This window comes from Lemur catta, chromosome 6, assembly GCF_020740605.2.
Source record: "Lemur catta isolate mLemCat1 chromosome 6, mLemCat1.pri, whole genome shotgun sequence".
Classification (NCBI taxonomy): domain Eukaryota; kingdom Metazoa; phylum Chordata; class Mammalia; order Primates; family Lemuridae; genus Lemur; species Lemur catta.
Window position 1 is genome coordinate 11162932 of NC_059133.1, and position 21518 is coordinate 11184449.

At 44.1% G+C, this 21518-nt stretch overlaps 1 long non-coding RNA gene across 1 annotated transcript; it reads left to right on the forward strand.

Moving 5' to 3' along the window:
- The first annotated feature begins 571 nt into the window (after positions 1-571).
- LOC123640488 lies at positions 572-20291 on the forward strand. The gene is made up of 3 exons (XR_006735998.1): positions 572-602; positions 7217-7274; positions 20280-20291. It is a non-coding gene; the product is annotated as an uncharacterized LOC123640488 (long non-coding RNA).
- Positions 20292-21518: the final 1227 nt, after the last annotated feature.

Below are 21518 nucleotides of genomic sequence, written 5' to 3' on the forward strand. Positions count from 1 at the left end.
AGGGAGAAGAGGGCAAAACCAGCGCTACGCAGGGTTAGGAACAGCCTGGAGGAAGCCTCCAGAGAGGGAGGGACCCAGACATGTTTCCTCTGATGTCAAGCCTCTCTCCCACCTCTGTCATAATATGGTGACTCCCAGAAGCTTTTGCAAGGACTTCTGGTTTGAACATGAAAGTTATCAATTTCTCTTCTCTTGGAAATTACCAAAGAGCACAAGGAAAATGATACAAACACCATCCATTAGAAATTAAGGAAAATATTAATAGATGAAATAGATTAAAAGATACCCAGAGCAACGGGAAGGAGCAGGGCTGTGGGAGGAAGACGGGAGAGGACACTCATAGCTGCAGGTTTGGGGAAAATGCCCCTCTCCAAGGTGACGGGCATCCCCAATGTGCAAATATAAAGCACCATGTTTAAAACAGTCAGATGCAGGTGTGCAGGTGGCACTGAATGTGCCCGTCCCCAGAGCAGTGAGGAGAAGACGAGATGGGGAGACATGGAGACAAGCTGCATCTGAGGCAGAAGACAGGACTGTGCACTGCAGACGGTCTGGAAACCACCAATTCCATCGCCGGCGAAAAATACAGACTAAAAATTCAGGTAGGAGATCCAGGTCATAGAGAATGGTTGGTTTTTTTTTTATATATATAATTTAGTAGTATTCCATTGTATACATATACCATATTTTATTAATCCACTCATGGATTGATGGGCACTTGGGTTGTTTCCACATCCTTGCTATAGTGAGTTGTGCTGCCATAAACATTCAAGTGCATCTAGCACCTCTTATATTTTCCTGGATAGAGCTTAAGCCCATCCTCCAAAGTGAGGTATCACAAGAATGGAAGAAAAGGCACCACACGTACTCGCCATCAAAATGGCACTCACTGATCAACACTAAGGTGCTCACACAGTAGTAATATTCTTTGGGGGTAGGGGGCTTGGGGGTGGGTAAACTCACAACTAATGGACGTGGTAAGCATTGTAGGGGGGGAAGGGCATGCCTTAAATCGTGGTTGGGATGTGGCAGAGTCATAACATGTAAACAAAATGTTTGTACCCCCATGATTTCCTGAAATAAAAAAAAGAACGGTTTTGCCAGCCTAGAACACACTCTGGCGTTTTTCCTATTTAATCACCTAAAAATAGCTGGTCCATGAAAAAAGCAACTCACACAGGGTCTACACAAAAAAATATTAACTCAACAGCAAAAACCACCAACTCAATTTAAAAATGGACAAAGGACATGAATAGACATTTCTTCTTGAAAGAAGATATAGCAATGGCCAATAAGCACATGAAAAGATGCTCAACATCACTAATCGTTAGGGAAATGCAGATCAAAACTTCAGTGAAATGCCACCTCACACCCTTGAGGATACCTGTTATCAAAAACAAAAATGAAAAAAGCAGAAAATAGTAAAGGCTGGTGAGATCGTGGAGACAATGGAACGCTTGTGCATTGCTGGTGGGAATGGAAAACAATCCTCAAAAAATTAAAAGTAAAATTACCATATGATCCAGGAATTCCACTTCTGTGTATATATATATGCAAAAGAACTGAAAGCAGGTCTCAGAGATATTTGTATACCAAGGATTATGAAGCAGCATTATTCATAATAGCTAAAATATGGAGGCAGCTCAAATGTCCATTGGCAGAGGAAGGAGTATACAAAATGCGATACACACAGAATGCAACGTTGTTCTTCCCTGAGAAGGAAGGCGATTCCAACACGTTTCACAACACTGATGGACCTCGAAGACATTACGCTAAGTGAACCGAGCCTGTCACAAAAGGACAGATACTGTATCATTTCACTCCTCTGCGCTATTCAGGGTAGTCAAGCTCACAGAGACAGAAAGTAGAACAGTGTTTCCCCGGGGCTGAGGTGCAGGAGGAATGGGGGGGTTACTATTTAATGGGTATAGAGTTTTAGTGTAAGAAGATGAAAGAAGTTCTGGAGATGGACGGTGGTAACGGTTACACAACAGTCTGAATGTACTTAATGCCACGAAACTGTACACTTAAAAATGGTTAAAATGGGCCGGGTGCGGTGGCTCATGCCTGTAATCCTAGCACTCTGGGAGGCCGAGGCAGGTGGATTGCTCGAGGTCAGGAGTTCGAGACCAGCCTCAGCAAGAGCGAGACCCCGTCTCTACTAAAAAAAATAGAAAGAAATTATCTGGCCAACTAAAATATATATATAGAAAAAATTAGCTGGGCATGGTGGTGCATGTCTGTAGTCCCAGCTACTGGGGAGGCTGAGGCAGGAGGATCGCTTAAGCCCAGGAGTTTGAGGTTGCTGTGAGCTAGGCTGACGCCACGGCACTCACTCTAGCCCGGGCAACAGAGCGAGACTCTGTCTCAAAAAAAAAAAAAAAAAAAAAAGGGTTAAAATGGCGAATTTCTGGTTATATATATTTCACCACAGTTCAAATGTGTAGGCTATGTGTGACAAGACAAAAAGGAAGACAGTAACCGAACCAAAAACCAATGGCAGATAAAGAACACTGACCGGAAAAGTGTTGCCAAAAAGCTGATGAACATTAGGATTGGTTTTTGAAACGTGAGTGGAGCAATTTCCTCTACCACGCAGGTGCACAAAACAGATGCTCGGGCTCAGAGCAGACAGGGCCAGAGGGCAGGGGGGATATTTGGAAGCTGCTGGAACTTAAGAAAGCAGAGAGGGGAAAAGTCATCACAAAAATAAATGCTCATTGGACTTTATGCAAGAGAAAACAGATACTATTTTTTTTAAGTGAGAGCTACAGAAGACAGAGATAAGAGAGCAAAATGAAGTGAAAGTGCATGCTAAAAATGTTTAGCAAAAACATAAGGAATAAGGCAGAATTTTGCTGATTCCAACATATGCTAATGGGAATCCTCAAAGAAGAAAACTGAAAAATGTGAACAGAACAAGTATTTAAAGATAAACTTCAAGGACTCTTTCTGGATGTGACAGAACACACCATGTCCCAGGAAAACGGTCACAGAGTGGCGACCGTAGCAATGAAAATGCACCTGCATCCTCCGTCCCCGGGCACGGTGACCGGGACAAGTCCAGGGAAGTTATTAGACTTCGAACACGACAAAGGGATGTCTTGAGTGGCAGAGTGTTTTGACCTCAGACCTCCCACCACGTGCGGCACAAGCACGGTGGAGCGGCAACGACAAAAGCTGGAAGGGCAGAAACCCTCCCGAGAACTGCGGCTGTGCATGTGTGTGAAAATTTGGTGTTTTTTTAATATCTTAGTATAATCTTTGGCATGTCATTAGTTCTTGGGAGCATAGGAAAAAAGACATTTTGATTCTTAATAATATCTTAGATTGACTTTTTAAGATTTATCTAGAAACTGATGACGGTTATGTCTTTTTAACTTTTTATTCAAAACCTACATACACATGCTTTTCTACGCTCCTATAGGAAATGTAGACGCTTCTGATGAGCAAAAGGAAGAGAACACAAATCACTTTTGACTTCACCGTCCAGGATAACCGCCATACAAACTCATTTTTGACTGCCATATTATTTAATTAAAAAAAAAAAAAGACTTACATCCATTTTCTCACATACTGCTCAAAAGAGCCTTCCAAGGTGACTGTGTCTATGTTGCTCGCTCGTTGTAGCCAAGGAAATGAGGGTTCATTCCACAAAAGTACTTACTTGAAGTCACCCCTGTGCTCACGCAGTGTGGGCGCAGCTTGGTCCACGTTTTGCTTCTGCGCTGGGTCCCCAAAACGTGACTCTCTAGCGCTGGAGTTGCGGGCAGATGCGCCGAGGTGGCTTTGAGCAAGGTGTCCAGGGGTTCCGGCTGCCGTATATAGACGGCCACTCGGGGGAGTCGCTTGCGTATTTGGGGCTTCTCGCCAAAAAACTCTTGTAATGGATGGTTCAGAGGGAAGAGTATATTTACCTTGGAACAGAACCGTGACCGCGGACAGCTCCGCCCCGCCCGCCTTCTTGGTTCATGTGCTATTTGTAAAGCACGAAGGGGAGCCTGGAGCCTCAGACTAACCAGCACGTCTTGGATTTTAATGCGCACGTGACTCCATCGCTACCAGATGGTCCCCTGATCAGCGGAAGGCCCGGAGACAGAAACTATAAAGAGCTCCTACAATTAATAAGAGAAAGACAAATAGTCTAATGGAAAAATGGACACTTCACACAAGAGGCTATCCGACGGCAAGTTGTATGTTTGAAAAGATGCTCCATTTCATTAGTGCAGTCATACGTCACCTAACAGCAGGGATACATTCTGAGAAATGCATCGCTGGGCGATTTCATCGTGGTGCAAACACCACACACACCTGCATGGTGTAGCCTGCCGCACAGCGAGGCGTCTGGCATAAAACCTGCACGGCATGTGACTGTGCTAAACACTGCAGACAACTGTCACACAGTGGCAAGTGTTTTTGTATCTGAACATATCTAAATATAGAAAAGGTACAGTAAAAATAGAGCATTATAATCTTATGGGGCCACCATTGTGTATGGGGTCCACTGTTGACTGAAATGTCATTGTACGGTGCATGAGTGTAATTTACAATTAAGGCAAATGCAAATTAAAAACACAAAGATAGACACACCTTTCGCAGGCTGGGAGGAGTCAGCACGTGGTGAGGGACCTGCCTTTGCACACTGGGGAGACCCCAGCCCATTCGTGCCGGGGGCCTGAGGCCATTCACAGGCCTTGGCTCTTCCGTCAAAACTCTGCAGAGCCCTAAGGTCTCATCTCGATGGGAAACGCACCCGCATCGTCAGTCCCGGGCAGAACAGCCGGAAGGCGTCCTGGAGGGGCGAAGGGGAGACTGAGGGGAGGCCCAGGAGATGCCCAGCCCCGAGGGCGGCGCCTGCCTAGCCAGGCTTCTTCACCGAGCCCCTGCCTGGGCTGGCGACGCTCCATCCCAACGCGGCCTGTGGGTACTTCCTCCCAGCCTGTTTGTTACGGAGGAGCAATCGTTGGCTTGTTCTGTCCCCGAGACTTGGTCCTGGGACTACATGAGCCCCAGATGTCATCTGGCCATCTCCAGCCCAGGCTTTCCTCCTTGCTCTCCCCGGTTAGGCGAGTGAGCTCTTCCCAAGGAAAGGTTATTTATTTTTGTGCACAGGGTAAAGTAAGCAGAGGGGAAAGGAGCCGCTGGGAGAAGGACAGAGAGGTGTAGAGTGTAGGGAAGGGGGAGGTGCCAGCAGCGAGACCACCTGGCTGACTCCCTGTGTTTCCTTTCCTTCCCTTCCCGGGATCTCTTTGTGCCCAACCCTTACTTCGTGGACAGTACAGCGTCAGGAGCACGGACCCTGAGGCTGGGTTGCCTGGTTCAGATTTAGGCTTTCCCTAAATTTTCACTCGCTGTGCGGCCTCAGAAAGTGGATGAACCTCTGCCTGCCTGCTCTCCTTCAACCTGGGGGGACACCTCAGCGATCGCTGGGAGGATTAACGGAGTCATACAGGAAAAGACAACGTGATCGTCAGATAGCGTCAGTATTATTTTGATTGCGGTTGCTTTATTAAGGCCATTTCAGGCCTTTGTCCAGAGTCTCGCCTCTTCCCTGGGGTTTCACGGAAGGGCATCTCCGTGAAACCAAGGTCTCCAAGAGCCAAGATCTAACCAGCTAAATAGATCAACTGACTCTGCTCCCCGAGTCTGGTGGCGCACCTGGATCTGATCTTTTAGCTCTTTGTGATTTGGGGCTACCGTTCCTGACTTGCTGACATAGAAGCAGCATTTCGTTTCTGGCACGGCAGTTTCAGTCTAATGGGTTTTCCTGGTTCACAGTTTGGACACCCCTGGGGCTCTCGCCAAGTTTCTGGGGAACTTTATCTGTGAGCGGCACAGCAGCAGACGTGAAAGCTGCCAGCGTGTGAGCTGTCGTGCTGGTTTCTCTGAGGTCCATGTCAAGTCATCCGGCCTCAGTTTGCGGGGCTGTAAGGCTAAGAACAACCCCGGCTCAATGGTGTGATCTTAAAATTTTCAGAATCTTATACATGTTTGAATCTTTTTTATGACTCTCTTGCAATTTTGTATCATATTTGTGAAAGCCTTCAGGACAGCCTCAGAGTAACACAGTACCTGCCTGTGTAGGACAGAAAACTGTAAATGGCCGTGGTTAAAGATCTGATGAGAGTTCATCTGAACTTTCATAAGGAAATGTTGGTGTTTCTGTGGCATACAGCATTTTAACTTAACAGCTAGAATTAAAACTAATAACTGGGCTGGGCGAGGTGGCTCACGCCTGTAATCCTAGCACTTTGGGAGGCCAAGGCGGGTGGATTGCTCGAGGTCAGGAGTTCGAGACCAGCCTGAGCAACAGCGAGACCCCGTCTCTACTAAAAATAGAAAGAAATTATCTGGCCAACTAAAAATCTATATAGAAAAAGTTAGCCGGGCATGGTGACGCATGCCTGTAGTCCCAGCTACTCGGGAGGCTGAGGCAGAAGGATCGCTTGAGCCCAGGAGTTTGAGGTTGCTGTGAGCTAGGCTGACGCCACAGCACTCATTCTAGCCTGGGCAAAAAAGCGAGACTCTGTCTCAAAAAAAAAAAACCAAACAAACAAAAAAAACTAATAACTGTATACCAGGACATACCAGATTTCTAAGAATTTCATACAATTTCTAGAACACATATTAATAACATATATCCACACAAATATAATAAAGTTTAGCATCCTTTTTTATTTGACAGCATAAAACATGAAAGCTTAAAAATGCCAGAAGAAAATATAGGAGAATATTTTTATAATGTTGGATTAATAAAGGCCTTTCTTAGCATGGCATGAAATCCAGGTACCTGAAGGAAAATGTTTGACTATGTTAAAATTTAAAGCTCTGAATAGAGGAAAACACTATAAGCAAAATTAAATGCAAATGGCTGAATATATTTGCAGCACGTGTAACAGACCATGGGTTAATATGCACAATATATAAAGAGCATCTGTAAAATAACAAGAAAAGTATCAGCAATCAAGCATCTGAACAGGTGTGGCAGGCCATGGCCAGGCTCCTTGCACTGAAACTCGAGTAGGCAGCCGGTGCGGAGAAGTAGAATGCAGACATCTGTACCTGTGATCTGGAAGAAGTCCCTTAAATGTTAAAAGGATGAACCTTGAATGCTGATGTACCCCCGACCCCAGACTGAAATATTTTTATAGTGTTTTAGCCACAAGTTCTGGCTTGCCCTCGTCTCCTCTGGAATAATGGATTCTTTACTCCACAGGGGCTGCAGGGACCACATGCTTCAGGCAACCTCCTGAACAAGTCACCGAGGGGGACAGGTAAGCTACAGTCCTGCCCTGGCATCCTTGGTTTTGCCAAGGACAAGTTCAGGCAACAACATCAAATGTTTCATCTCTGAGATTGGCAAAACTAAACATGACCCAGTGCCTCAGTTTTGGATGACGGTGTGGTGCATGGGCCTTTCTGCACGCTGCTGGTGGAAGCGTGAACTCGGCCATGTCCATCGAAATTTTAAACATGAGTCCTCTGCGAGCAGAGCGACACCTGGATTCACTTAAGAAATTAAAGACTAACACACCTGTGTCCTCCCCGGCCCCATTAGACAGAATCGAGCCAGTTTTACAGCAGGAACTTCACTAACAATGGCGGTTAATCAGGACTTGATTACTAACGAAGATTTACAGGGCCCGAAATGACGATGCTGGCAGACCTACCGTTCATCACAGGCAAGGGGGTACGGACAGCAGCGTACGAGAGTGACACGTGCATCACAGCCTGACGCTGGCTCGTGGCGAGGGGGCTGGCGGGGCCAGGTCTGGGCCCTTCCTGTCTTGTCTTCTGGATGCCTGTGGCAGAATGCACTTCCTCTTCCAGGTACGGGACCCTGACAGGTGCACACATCAGCTCAGAACCAAGGAGCCCACGATAGCCTGGCTGGAGATTTTACGTTTCACCGGTGACAAAAGGCAAATTTGTGTTACACAACCAGCCTCCACAGCAGAGCCCCCGGGGGCCCACCAAGAATGAATCAATCTTATTATTGTCAATAAACAATGCTGACAAGTTGGCACAAACCACTCCAAACTTTGCCTTGGGCCCATGCTTGCAAAGCAATGCTATTCATCAGGCTTCCTGCCTGGACCAAGGTCAGTGACAGGCAGGAACGTTGGTACAACAGCCCTGTTTAGCTCCAGGCCTGCTGGACTCACCCTCACAGCACAGGAACTACAAAAGAAAGAGATCTGTTTATTGGGATTTTGGACAAAAGAAAGAAGGAGGGACGCAACTCAGTCGTCCCCTTGTCTCACGTCCAAGGCCTCCTCCTCCCAGACGCGCCATCCTGGGTCACGGCTTGGCCGCTGTCAAGCCCCCACATTTGGTGGCATGGCTTGTTTTTACAGATGAGGTAGCTGGAGTTCGGATGGGGGTTTGAGTGTCACATAAACAAGCGGGACGTGCCCCACAGAGTCTCGTCCCCCAGGCCGGGTCTCCGGCTGACTCCCCCCTGCCCCAACACCACGTCAGACAGGCCTGCCAAGATCGGGACATCAGGGACAGGGAAATGCAGTACATCTTTTATGCTTTGCCCAACAAACTGTGGTTCTAGCACTTGGTGAGGCTGTCAATCATACGCCATACCTCCTCCGCCCCAGGGTGGGTGCCTGACTCAGCCGGCCTGTCCCCGGGACCATACTGCGCGGTGGCTCACAAATCGCTTGGACCTAACCACTTAGTAACTGAACTAGTAGGTATTTCACTGATATAGGGATGCTGTGGAAAAATTACTGTGACACTAAGGCTCTCAGGTGCTAATTTGGGAACCTCTGCCATATTGGTTACTTCGGACAAAGGTATAGGACCCAAACCAGACCAGTCTGAGCCATCCCCAGGACTTTGGCAGGAGAAATAGGGGAGATGCGTTCCCCTTTCTCTGGGGTTGCTGGCTTTAGGAACAAAGTCGATCGCTGGTGTCTTGCCTAGGAAGGACACCTGCCTGGAGAAAAGCTGACCTGAGAGGGACACACGAAAGAGCACCTAGATCCAGCCCTGCCTGAAGCAGAGGCACCACTGGGCTGTTCAGTTACCGGAGCCGGTACACTCCTAACCCAGGCAGCATTCCTAGCTGCGAACCACAGAAATGAACGGAAACTGGCTCACTCAGAAAAGCAGTGTGTTAAAGAACATGGGGTATCCCAGAGACTCTCTAGGAGAGAAGAAAAACAGGTCCGTATACAATCTGTATCCAAAAGCAACACACCCAGGAACAACACCCAAAATCACACTGAAAATTGGTTTAGCAGGAAGCACTGCGGGGCCCAGATACCTCTAACTGCAGCACCAGTGTCACCAGTGTCACCAGTGCTGGAAACACTACCAGAGCCTCTTCTACTGCTGGCTCTGGAAACAGGATGTAGCTGCTGCCATTATCCCCGGAATAGATTCTGGACGGAGCTCATGATCTCAATCCAGCGCAGTGCATCTGTTTGGCAGTCTCTGCTCCAGAGAGGCTGGGTGAGCGCCCGGCTGCAGCCGTCAGCGGCACGCTCTGCACCCCACTGAGACCTGCAAGGCAGGGAGCCCCCCAAATGGAGGAAAAGTGTTTAATGGGCCAAGAGAATAACAAATGTCCCCTACGGACAAACCCTTTGACTGCCCAACATCTACACACACACACACACACACACACACACACACACACAGGAATTGAATGAAGAAAACACGGTAACAGAAAATAATGTTCATAAACTGCTCTTATCCCACATATACACGGAAATACTCTCTTTTCAAACGGGGATCAAGACATGTCAGTTGCTGCACCCAGCTCCAAGCCAGCTTCCAGTTCCAGCCCAGAGCAGATCACCTGTGTTCACTCTGACGCCTAAGAGGCTGAGAAAGTGAGTTTGTAGTTCAAGTGCTGGGCAGCCAGAGTGTGCACTACAGTCAATCTTAGCTTCTCTCCTCTTCTCTCTCCTTCTCTCTCTCCTTCTCTCTCTCTCTCCTTCTCTCTCTCTCTCCTTCTCTCTTGTTCTCTGTCTCCTTCTCTCTCTCTCTCTCTCCTCGGAATATCAAAGAACTCCGTCTTTCTGCCCAAGAGAGGAAAGCAAGATACAAAAGTATCTCAACAAACAAAAACACCCCCTGCCAGCCCGCTTGCGGCATCTCATTCATCCTCCTTTCTCTCTCTGGGAGATGAGGGAACGGAATTCTCGAGTCTCCTGTGTGTCATTCCCCATGTGGCTGCCTGGTTCCCTGAGGTGGAAGGGGTGGGTGCGTTACAGCCCTGTCTGGCTCAGGGCCGGTTCCATGGGTGAAGCCCGGTGACACCAAGGACAGGCGCTTGGTGGTGATGACCTACATGGGCGATGGGCAAAGCCAGTTTTCATGTAAGAGTATCTCTCTCGGGCCTCATTTGCCGAAGGTGTTTTCACGGGGTGCCAGATCCTGAGTTGCCAGTCATTCTCTCTCAGCACACTGGAGACATCATTCAAGTAACAGAAGTGCTGGACAAATATCCTCTCTGCTCTCTGCACGTCCCAGCCTCCTTGCAGTGGGACGGAGTTGTGTGATTAGTTCTGAGGCTCTGTTGGAAAATGAGCTATGTCATTTCAACTCACATTTCGTAGCCCATGAGTGAGTTTCTGGTTTCTCCTCCAATCGTAGCAAATCACTTTGATTATTTGCAGATGTTATACAGTTGACCCTTGAACAACACGGGGGTTAGGGGCACTGGCTCCCCAAATGGTAAAAAATTCACATGTAAGTTGTTTTTTTTTTTGAGACAATGTCTTGCTCTGTCACTCTGGGTAGAGTGCAGTGGCATCATCATAGCTCACAGTAACCTCAAAACTCCTGGGCTCAAGTGATTCTCCTGCCTCAGCCTCCCACCATGCCCAGCTAATTTTTCTATTTTTAGTAGAGACAAGGTCTGGCTGTTGCTCAGGCTGGTCTCAAACTCCTGGCCTCAAAAGATCATCCTGCCTTGGCCTCCCAGAGTGTTAGGATTACAGTTGTGAGCCACCACGCCCGGCCCACATATAATTTTTAACTCCCCAAAATCCTAACTGCCTGCTGTTGACCAGAATCCTTACTGATAACATAAACAGTTGATTAAGACATTTGATATTTTGTATGTTATATATATTATGTGCTATATTCTTACCATAAAATAAGCTAGAGAAAAGAAAAAGTTATTAAGAAAATCATAAGAAAGAGGAAAATATATTTATTATTCATTCAGTAGAAGTGGATCATCATAAAGGTCTTCATTCTCATCATCTTCATGCTGAGGAGGCTGAGGATGAGGAGGAAAAGGAGGTCTTGCTGTCTCAGGGTGGCAGAGTGGAAGAAAGTCTGTGTTGAAGTGGATCCATGCAATTCAAAGCTGATGGTGTTGAAGGGTCAACCGTAATTGTATATATAGAAACTCCAGAAGAATCTACAGGTAAGCTATTAGAATTAATAATGAATTTAGTAGGGTCCCTGGATACAAGGTCAATACCCAGAAATCAATTGTATTTCTTCACACTAAGAAACAAACCATAATGAAATAAATAATTTATAATGACATTGGAACACATCAAACACCTAAGAATACATCCAGCAAAAAATTTTCAAGCCAATGAAACTACAAAGCATTGCTGAAACAAACGAAAGATCTAAATAAATGGAGAGATACTATGAATTGAAAAATCCAATATTGTTAAGAGTTCAATTCTTTCCAAATTGATCTGTAGATTCAATAAAATCCTAGCAGGTACTTTTATTGAAATTGTCAGGCCGGTTCTGAAACTTATATGGAAATGAAAACGACCCAGAATAACAAAGACAATCCTGGATCTGAACAAGTTGGAATACTTAGACTACCAGCTGTCAAGATTTATTATAAATCCACAGTAATTAAAATGTGGTATTGTAAATAGATCAGTGGAACAAAATGGAGACTCCAGGAACAAACTGTGCATGTTCTGTTGGTCTGTTTGTCTAACCTTGAGTAGATACCATCACCTCATTTACAATAACAGCCATGCAGAGGGAGAAGGATGGTCTTGTCACAAACGGTGATGGTCAATTGGGTATCCATGCGGGAAAACAGTGATTCTTGATCCCTTCCTCACATCATACATAAAAATCAATTCCTGATAAATTGCAGGTTAAGTATTAAAAGTAAAACAATAAATCTTGTAGAAAAAAATCACAGGAGGCTATGTTCATAATCTTAGAATATGAAAATATTATGTGTAACATTAAAGATACTGATAATAAAAGAAAAATTTATAACTTGGACTTTACTAACGTTAAGAAATTCTGTACATTAAAATGTACCAAACCAGGCTTGTTGGTGAGTATCTGCAGTCCCAGCTACTCCTGAGGCTGAGATGGGAGGATCACTTGAACCCAGGAGTTCGAGGCTTCAGTGAGCTATGATCGCATTACTGCACTCCAGCCTAGGTGAAAGAGTGAGACACTGTCTCATTAAAAAAAAAAAAAATACATATATGTATGTGTGTATATATATATATATATATACCAGTAAGAAGCAACCCAAGTGTCCATCAATGGATGAATGGATAAACAAACTGTGGTATTTATAGACAACATTAATCAGCCTTGAAAAGGAAGGAAATTCTAACACATGCTACAACATGGATGAACCTTGAAGGCATTATTCAAAGAGAAATAAGCCAGTTGCAAAAGGACAAATGCTGTCCGATTCCACTCATATGAAGTACTTAGAGTGGTCAGATTTGTAGAGACAGAAAGTAGAACGGCGGTTGCGGGGGGGCTACAGGGAGGGGAATGGGGAGTTACGGTTTGATAGGTACAGAGTTTCAGTTTTGCAAGATGAAAAAGTTCTGGAGATGGATGACAGTGATGGTTGCACAACAGTGTGACAGCACTTAATGCCACTGAACTGTACATGTCGTGATGGTTTACATGGTAAGTTTTATGTTATGTGCATTGCACCACAAATTTAAAAATATATGTACCGGTAAAGGGGGTTTATACCAGTAAGAGAGTACCAGTTTGGGGACCACCTTTAAGTTGTTAGTGCTTCAAGCTACAACCCGAGAGAAAATACTTGTGATAAATATATCTGACAAAAGACTTATATATAGAAAAATGTAAAGAACTCCTACAATCAATAAGAAAATTAACAATAAAACAGGCAAAAGGCTTGGAAAGTCACTTCACAAGAAAGGATGTTCAAGGGGCCAGTACGCACGCGGCTACTCAACAGCATTTGTCATGAAAGAGACAGACATTAAAACCACAGTCACAAAGGTATCGCTACATGCTCAGCAAAATGGCTAAGATTTTTTAAAGTGACAATACCAACAAATGGTGAGGATGTGGAGCAACCGGGACTCTCTCTACTCCATTACTGGTGGGAATGAAAATTGATGCAATCGCTTTAGAAAACAGTTCAGATGTACTTATTGGGGCAATGTACAGCCTAGCAATGTTACTGCTGGGTGTATATCCAAGACCTACAAAATATACATTAACAAGGATGGATATACAAAACAGCTTCATTTACAGTAGCCCCAAACATGCTCATCACCATTAGAATGGATAAATAGATTGTGGTATATTCATATAATGGACTATTCACTGCAGTAAAAAATAATAAACTAAAGCTACACACCACTGCATGGGTGAGTCTCACAGATATACCTTCAAGTGCAAAAGTATACATGTTGTATGATTTCATTTATATTAATTCTAAGCACAGGCAAAACTAATCCATGGTGACGGAAATCGGAAGGGTGGATGTGGCAGGGAAAATGACAGCCCCCAAATGTCCCGTCTTAATCCCCAGAAACTATGAATATGTTATGTTACCTGGCAAAGGGACTTCGCAGAGGTAATGAAAGTTACTGATCAGTTGACATTAGAAGAGATTCTATGGGCCGGGTGCGGTGGCTCACGCCTATAATCCTAGTACTCTGGGAGGCTGAGCCAGGAGGATCCCTTGAGCTCAGGAGTTCGAGACGAGCCTGAGCAAAAGTGAGACCCCGTCTCTACTAAAAGTAGAAAAAAATAGCCGGGCATGGTGGCGCATGCTGGTAGTCCCAGCTACTTGGGAGGCTGAGCCCAGGAGTGTGAGGTTGCTGTGAGCTAGGTTGACACCACACGCTCTAGCCTGGGCAACAGAGAGAGACTCTGTCTCAAAAAGGAAAAAAAAAAAAAAAAGAGAGATTCTATGGATGGACCTAATCGGATCACATGGGCCCTTTGAAGCAGAGGGCTTTCCTGGCATGAGGTGGAAGAGATGCAGCAGAAGAGGAAGTTATGAGAGTCAAAGTGCGAGAAGGACCGAGTCATCATTCTAGAAAGCATGAAAAGAACATGAATTCTGCCAATGACATGGACGAGCCTGGAAGGGATTTCTCCCCTAGAGCATCCGGACAGGTGCTCAGGCCAGCCGACACCCTGACCTTGGCCTTGTCAAGGGCCAAGACAAGCTTGAGAACCCGCTTGAGCCCTACCTGGACTTCTCACCTACAGAACTGTGAAATAGTAAGTGGGTGTTTTAAACCACTAAGTTTGGGATAGGTTGTCATGGTACCCATAGAAAATAAACACAGTCAGTCTGGACTGGGAGGGAAGATGCAGGAGACTTCTGGGGTGCTAGACATAGTCTGTATCTTGATCAGATGGTAGTTATATGCTGGATAAGTATATAAAAATTAATCCATTAAGCTGTACACTTAATATTGTAAAATCACTAAAAATAGAAAATGAGTGAGCAATTCATTATCCTTATGTTGTTCAGTTGTAGTTTTATTGCAATATGGTTACAGAATGGAGCCTGTATAATTTCTTTCTCTTTTTTAAAAATCTTATTGTGATTTTCTCTGTAGATTAGTGCTTGATATATTATTACAGATGTCCCCCAATCATTTGAAAACAGTCCATTCTCTGCTTGTTAGGAACAAATTTATAGGTGTAAATTAAGTCTTTAAATTGCATTATACAGGAGGAAACATTTACTTTGCTTTTTCCTATTTCTATGTGGAGGAACTTCCACGAGAGCCATGCTCCCAGCCTCTCCCCAGGGAGGAGGAGGACTTTATCTGTAATTTTTGGAGGAGTGGGGCCATGCACAGCTCGGCCCCTTCTTCTCAACTTTTTAAAGGCTCTACCTGCCTGTGGGAGAGCGTGTATCTTGTTCTGCTCCTCTGAGCGGTGGGTGTCAGAGAGGCAGCCCCAGGGGAGGCCTGCAGCCGCCCGGAATGCCTGCTCCTAGGAAGGAAACCTGCCCGGTGCGGGTAAAACAGTCACAAACCCACGTGGCTCACAGGGAAGAAACCTCATTCCCCAAAAGCTTCATCCGTAATTAAGGCACTAATTTTATCTCCATCTGCCTAATTCTTGTGTCTATGCCTGGGTCGTTGCATGGGGCCAGAAACTTTGAAAAGTGTACAACGAGTGCAATTTACGTAGCAAAATAATACTCAGAGACCATGTTGCTGGAACCTAAATTCAGGCCTTCGGCTTTGGGTTACATAGGTTATGTGGGGTTATGAACTTGGCACTCACGGAGCTGGGTGGCCTTGTTCTCGTGACTGGCTGCTTTAAATAGAGCCAGGATTTTTTGTTTGTTTGTTTTTTACTGGAATAGCTCTTAGTTGATGCCAGCCTCAGTAAACAGGAAACAGGTGCAGCTGAGGCAATGAATCAATTATAGGAAAGAAAAACTCTGTTTAAAGGTCTTTTAGGTATTGATACAGAGGGGTAGGGAACAATTTTTTTCCCTCCTTTCAGGATTTCTCAGCCAGGGCTGCACTAAGCACCTTGAAACTGCAACATTAGCCGTGTTCTATATTTGCTTAGGGAACTAGTGTGTACGGGGACATCTTTAAATTATTAATGCCCCTCAACCAAGGAGGTGAAAGATTTGTATACTGAAAACGACAAAATGTTGCTGAAAGGAGGTAAAGTAGACATAAATAAATGGAAAGGCATTGTATGTTCATGGATTGGAAGACTTAATATTGTTTAGGTGTTAATACTACCTAAAGAGATCTACAGATTCATTGTAATCCCTATCAAAATCCCAGCAATGTTTTTTGCAGAAATAGAAAAATCCATCCTAAAACTTATATGGACTCTTACGGGACCCTGAATAGCCAAAACAATATTGAAAAAGAACAAAATTGGAGGACTCACAGCACTTCCTGATTTCACAATTTTAGCCAGGCGCAGAGGCTCATGCCTGTAATCCTAGCTCTCCAGGAGGCCTGAGGTGGGAGGATCCCTTGAGCTCAGGAGTTCGAGACCAACCTGAGCAAGAATGAGACCCCCATATCTACTAAAAATAGAAAATTAGTCGGGTATCGTGGTGTGTGCCTGTAGTCCTAGCTACACAGGAGGCTGAGGCAGGAGGATCACTTGAGCCCAGGAGTCTGAGGTTGCTGTGAGCTATGATGACGCCACAGCACTCTACTCAGGGCAATGGAGTGAACCTCTGTCTCAAAAAAAAAAAAAAGGAAAAAGACAAAAAACAAGTGGAAAGAAAAAAAATGCATAGCAAAGCTGTGGTAAAACTGTGGAACTGCCATAAAGACAGACGTACCAGCCAGTGGAATAGAATAGAGAGCTCAAAAACAAACCTGCGCATATTCTATCAAATGCTCTTTGACAAGGGTACCAAAATCACTCGACGGGAAAAGGGCAGTCTTTGCACCAAATGGCGTTGGGAAAACTGGATATCTGCTTGCAAAAGAATGAAGATGTATCCTTACCCAACACCACATACAAAAATAAACTCAAAGTGGAGCAAAGACCTAAACGTTAAGAGCTCAAACTATAAAACTCTTAGGAAAAAAGCATAGAGCCAAAGCTTCACAACGTTGGATTTGGCCATGATTTCATGGACATGACACCAAAGGCACAGACAGCAAAAGAAAAAATAGATAAATTAAAAACTTTGTGTGTCACAGGACACTATCAACAGAGTGCAAAGGCAGCCTAGGGAATGAGAGAAAATATTTATAAATCATATATCTGATAAGGGGTTAATATCTAGAATATAGAGAGAACTCCTAAAACTCCATAACAGAAAAACCCACCAGTCATGGTGACTCATGCCTGTAATTCTGGCCCTTTCAGGGGCTAAGGTGGGAGGATCGTTTGAGGCCAGGAGTTTGAGGTTATAGTGAGCTATGATTCTGCCACTGCACTCTAGCCTGGATGACAGAGCAAGACACTTTCACTGAAAAAAAAAACCCTTACTCAACTAAAACGTGGGCAAAGGATTTAAATAGACATTTCTCCAAAGAAGTTATATAAATAGTCAATAGCACATGAAAAGATGTTCAACATCACTAATCATTATGGAAATGCAAATCAAAACTACAATGAGATACCACCTGACACCCATTAGGATGGCTACTATAAAAAATAAAACAAAAAAAAAATAAGCATTGGCGTGGGTGCAGAGGAATCGGAACCCTTGTGCACTGTTGGTAGGAATGTAAAATGGTGCAGCTGCTGTGAGAATCAGTATGGCAGTTTTTCAAAAAAGTAAAAATAGAATTACCATTTGATCCAACAATTCAACTTTGGATATATGCACAAAGGAAAGCAGCGACTCCAACAGATATTTTCACACCAATATCCCCAGCAGCAAAAGGTAGAAACAGCCCAAATGTCCAACAAGGAATGAATGGATAAACAAAATGTGGTGTACACACACAATAGAATATTATTCAGCCTTAAGAAGGAATGAAATTCTGATACACGCTACAACACGGATGGATCTTGAAGACATTAAACCAAGTGACGTAAAGTAGGCACAAAAGGACCAGTACTGTATGATTCCACTTACATGAGGGACTTAGAGTAGTCAAACACATAGAGGTACAAAGTAGACCAATGGTTACCAGGTGCTAGGGGAAGGGAAGAATGAGGAGTTATTGTTTGATGGATGCATAGTGTCTGTTTGGATGATGAAAAAGTTATTGAGGGTAGATAGTGGAAATGGTATCATAACAATGCGAATGTACTAATACTTCAAGCCACTGAATACACTTACAAATGGTTAAAATGGTACATTTTATGTTATGTATAATTTATCACAAGTTAGAGAGAGAAGAGAATGAATTACATTTACCCAGCTTAAAAAAAATTGTTAGTGCCAGACATGTGTAGGCTGTGTTCATTCAGCTGCCCCAAATTCTGTTCCTCTTTTCTAAATATATTATTTTAATCCACCTTCAGGACCTCAAGAGGGTACCATTTAAGGGCTAATCCTGAATCCCTTGCATTTGTCTGTAGGTTCCAAGGCATGCATCGCTGCATTATACTGGCCTTATCACGGAAGCTTTCTCAAGGTTTTAGAATTCAGACAGCCAAACAGTGGCTTCACTCAGAGAAGAGTGGTAGATTTTATTCACAATAATTTTTTTTTAAAGGAGGAGGCAGAGAAGTTTGCTGAGGTGCTGCAGGCCCAGGCTGAAAGCAGGGTCCTGCCCACTGGGGTGCTGAAGAAACTCACAGTGTTGGGGGGTGGGGGGTGCAGTTGACCTCACTGGGAACCCAGCGGGGCAGAAGCCACCCGCAGGGAAAGCCTCAGCTGGGAAGCTGGCTGGGGCACCCATAGGACGCACCTGGAGGTTGCCTCTGGGGATGCTGTCTAACTCAGGGTGACCACCCTGTCGCACCCGGTGGCCGAGCTCCATAAGAACAACTAAAGGAGCCCTCATCAGAGCCAGGAGAAGCTTCTACTTCCTGCAACGTGCCCTCTTCTGACAAGGCACATTGCACAACAATGTGAATATACTTAACGCCACTGAATTGTACATCAAAAACGGTTAAAAAGGTAAATTTTTATGTTAAGTGCATTTTACCACAATGAAAAAATCATGGAGCCAGCTGGCAAAAAAGAAATACCAAGACAGTCTAGCTCCGGGATCACAGCAGGGCACTGCAGAGCGGACTTGGAGCTGAGCGGCAGCAAATTGATGACTGGCGCAGGGACAAAATGTTAATGGCTGTTAACAAGGACAAAAGGCATACAGGAATTCTTTGTACTAGTCTTGAACTCTTCTCTGTGTTTGAAATTATTCTCAAAATTTAAAGCTTAAATAAAATAACCACGTTAGCTGAAACTGGAGACAATAAGACATTGGGAATAATGATTATGTTACTTTAAAAACTGCATTGGGCTCTATCAGAGAACTTGATTTTGGACTTTTGATTCATTTGGACTCTAAAAGATATTGATTTCTTTGAACTCTTAACTCATTAAGGCAACACAATTTGATTTCAGATGAATTTCTTTATCTTTTAATTTGCAAAGAGACTGAATTTTAGACGTTACTATTTCTTCCTGAAGAATTCACATTGGAAGGAAGTTTGTATGTAATATGGGGTTTCTTATTGTGAGCATTTTACTATGGAACATCTTTGTGTTAAATCTTGATCTCATTGCTAAATCTCTACAGAGCTATATTGAACATGACTTGATGTCATTTGGGATGAGGAATAGGAAAAAAGAGTAAAATTTTAACTCTGATTATAGCAAGACCTTAGAAGTAATCAACGTTCTTATCTGACCCCTTTCAGAACCTCCTGGTGGCATGATGGGGATAAGACCACTGGGGCTTAGGGACCCCATTTCTGCGGTGTGGGAGGAGAGGAGGTGAAGGAATCCTGCCTGAACAGGAGCCAAAGATAAGAGCAGAAGTTAACTGCCTAGTTGGGGGACATTCCAGCAATCTTGGAGTACAGCAAAGCAGACTCCCACCTTAAAGCCCGAGGGGCCTCATGCCTAAAAAGCTGCAGAGTGGCTTGACATGAAAGCCACCCACGGCTGTAAAGGAAGTTTGCAAAATAGCAGCCCAGGAGAAGGGACGTCAGGCTCCAATCCTTAAAAACATCATCTTGAGTTCTTTCCTTCCCCTTTTTCAGTAGAACACCTCAGTTAATGGGGAGCTAACCTCCCAATAAGAAGTACTAATCTCTTTGTTCCTCAATCCAATGGGCCACAGCTGCTGAGTTCAAAGATACTATCTGTACATACCTTAAGGCTAGTTGTGCTTAGTAACGAGCTATGTGTTCCTACTTCTATAGATAAAAAAGTAATTAGCTAAGGCATCTGGTGACTATTAGGGGAGACTTGAAACTTCTACACATTGTAACCCATGAGTTTTTCATGTGAAATCATTGTAATCTATAGCATGAAAAAGAGAATAAAAAATGAGTGCTAGATTTCAGTCAGTGCCACCTGGCTCATGGGAATGCTGGTGGTCCCCTGACTTCCCCACACTCTTTCACCTTACTTTTTGTGTCTTTGTCTCTCCCATCTCTTGCAGCACACACTGCCCAGGGAGCCAGTTATATCGGGGGCATCGTGAACCCCCAATAGTGGCAAATTTATGCTGCCCAACAGCACACCTGGGAAGACTCAGACAGTAACAGTGGTTGGTACCAAGGCAGCAACGTGGTGCAGGTAAGAGCAGGGCTGCTCTGCTACACGGTTCATTGCCACCTTGCTGACACTGGACTTAATGGTTAAATCCAATGCTTAATTAAAAGAAAGTTAGAAAGTAATAGAAAGATCCCATTCCCTACTTCTTCTGTTTCCATGTGGAGGAATTCCATCCAAGTAACATTTCTGGCCTCTCTCCATCCTCTTGTTTACCAACTCCAAGGCAGGGTGAGTGAGTTACATAGTAGAGAAGTTGGCAGGAAGGAACCAGCATTGATTTGGGATCTGCTGTACTGCCAAGAACACTCATTATTCTGTGCACCTGAGCTTTATAGGGCTGCTGTAAAGAGAGTCTAATTCAGGGGTGAAGCAATATCAAGCCAACTTGTTCAACCAACCTAAAACCACTTCCTCCAACAACTTTTGTAAAGTTAATACCTTCATCTCCATCTGAATGATTTCTTATCTACCTCTTCATTGGTTCTGAACTTGAGTGGGAGAAAAGAGGTGCTATATATTAGTCCCCACAAACCCTAACTCTTCATTCAAATAATCTTCCTCTTTTTTTATTTTCTTGTCTACATCAGTGCTGTCCAGTGGAATCTTAATGCAAACCACAAATATAGTTGTAAATTTTCTATAGTTATATTAAAAAAATAGATAAAATTAATTTGATCATATATTTTATTTGATGAAATATGTTCAAAATATTGCTTTAATGTGTGATCATTAGAATTATTATCTAAAATATTAGTTAGCTATTTTATATATTTTTATACTAAGTCTTTGACATTCAGAGTGTACTTTACATTTATAGCCCATCTCAATTTGGACTAGCCACATATCAAGTGCTCTATAGCCATGCAGCTAGTGGCTACCATATTGAACAGTATGGATCTATATGATCTTGCCTTATCAGATACAGGCAGACTAGTTTTCTGCTGTAATTTTGTATAGATTAATTATAATTGTGAAATAAGAATATACCTCCTGGAGTTATGTCAGCAAGATGGTGGAATAAGACATCCCCATCCCTGGACACCACACCCCCCAACAATAATTTGGCAACCATCCCTGGACAAAAATGCCTTTGTGAGAGCTTTGGGACCCAGGTAAGAGGTTA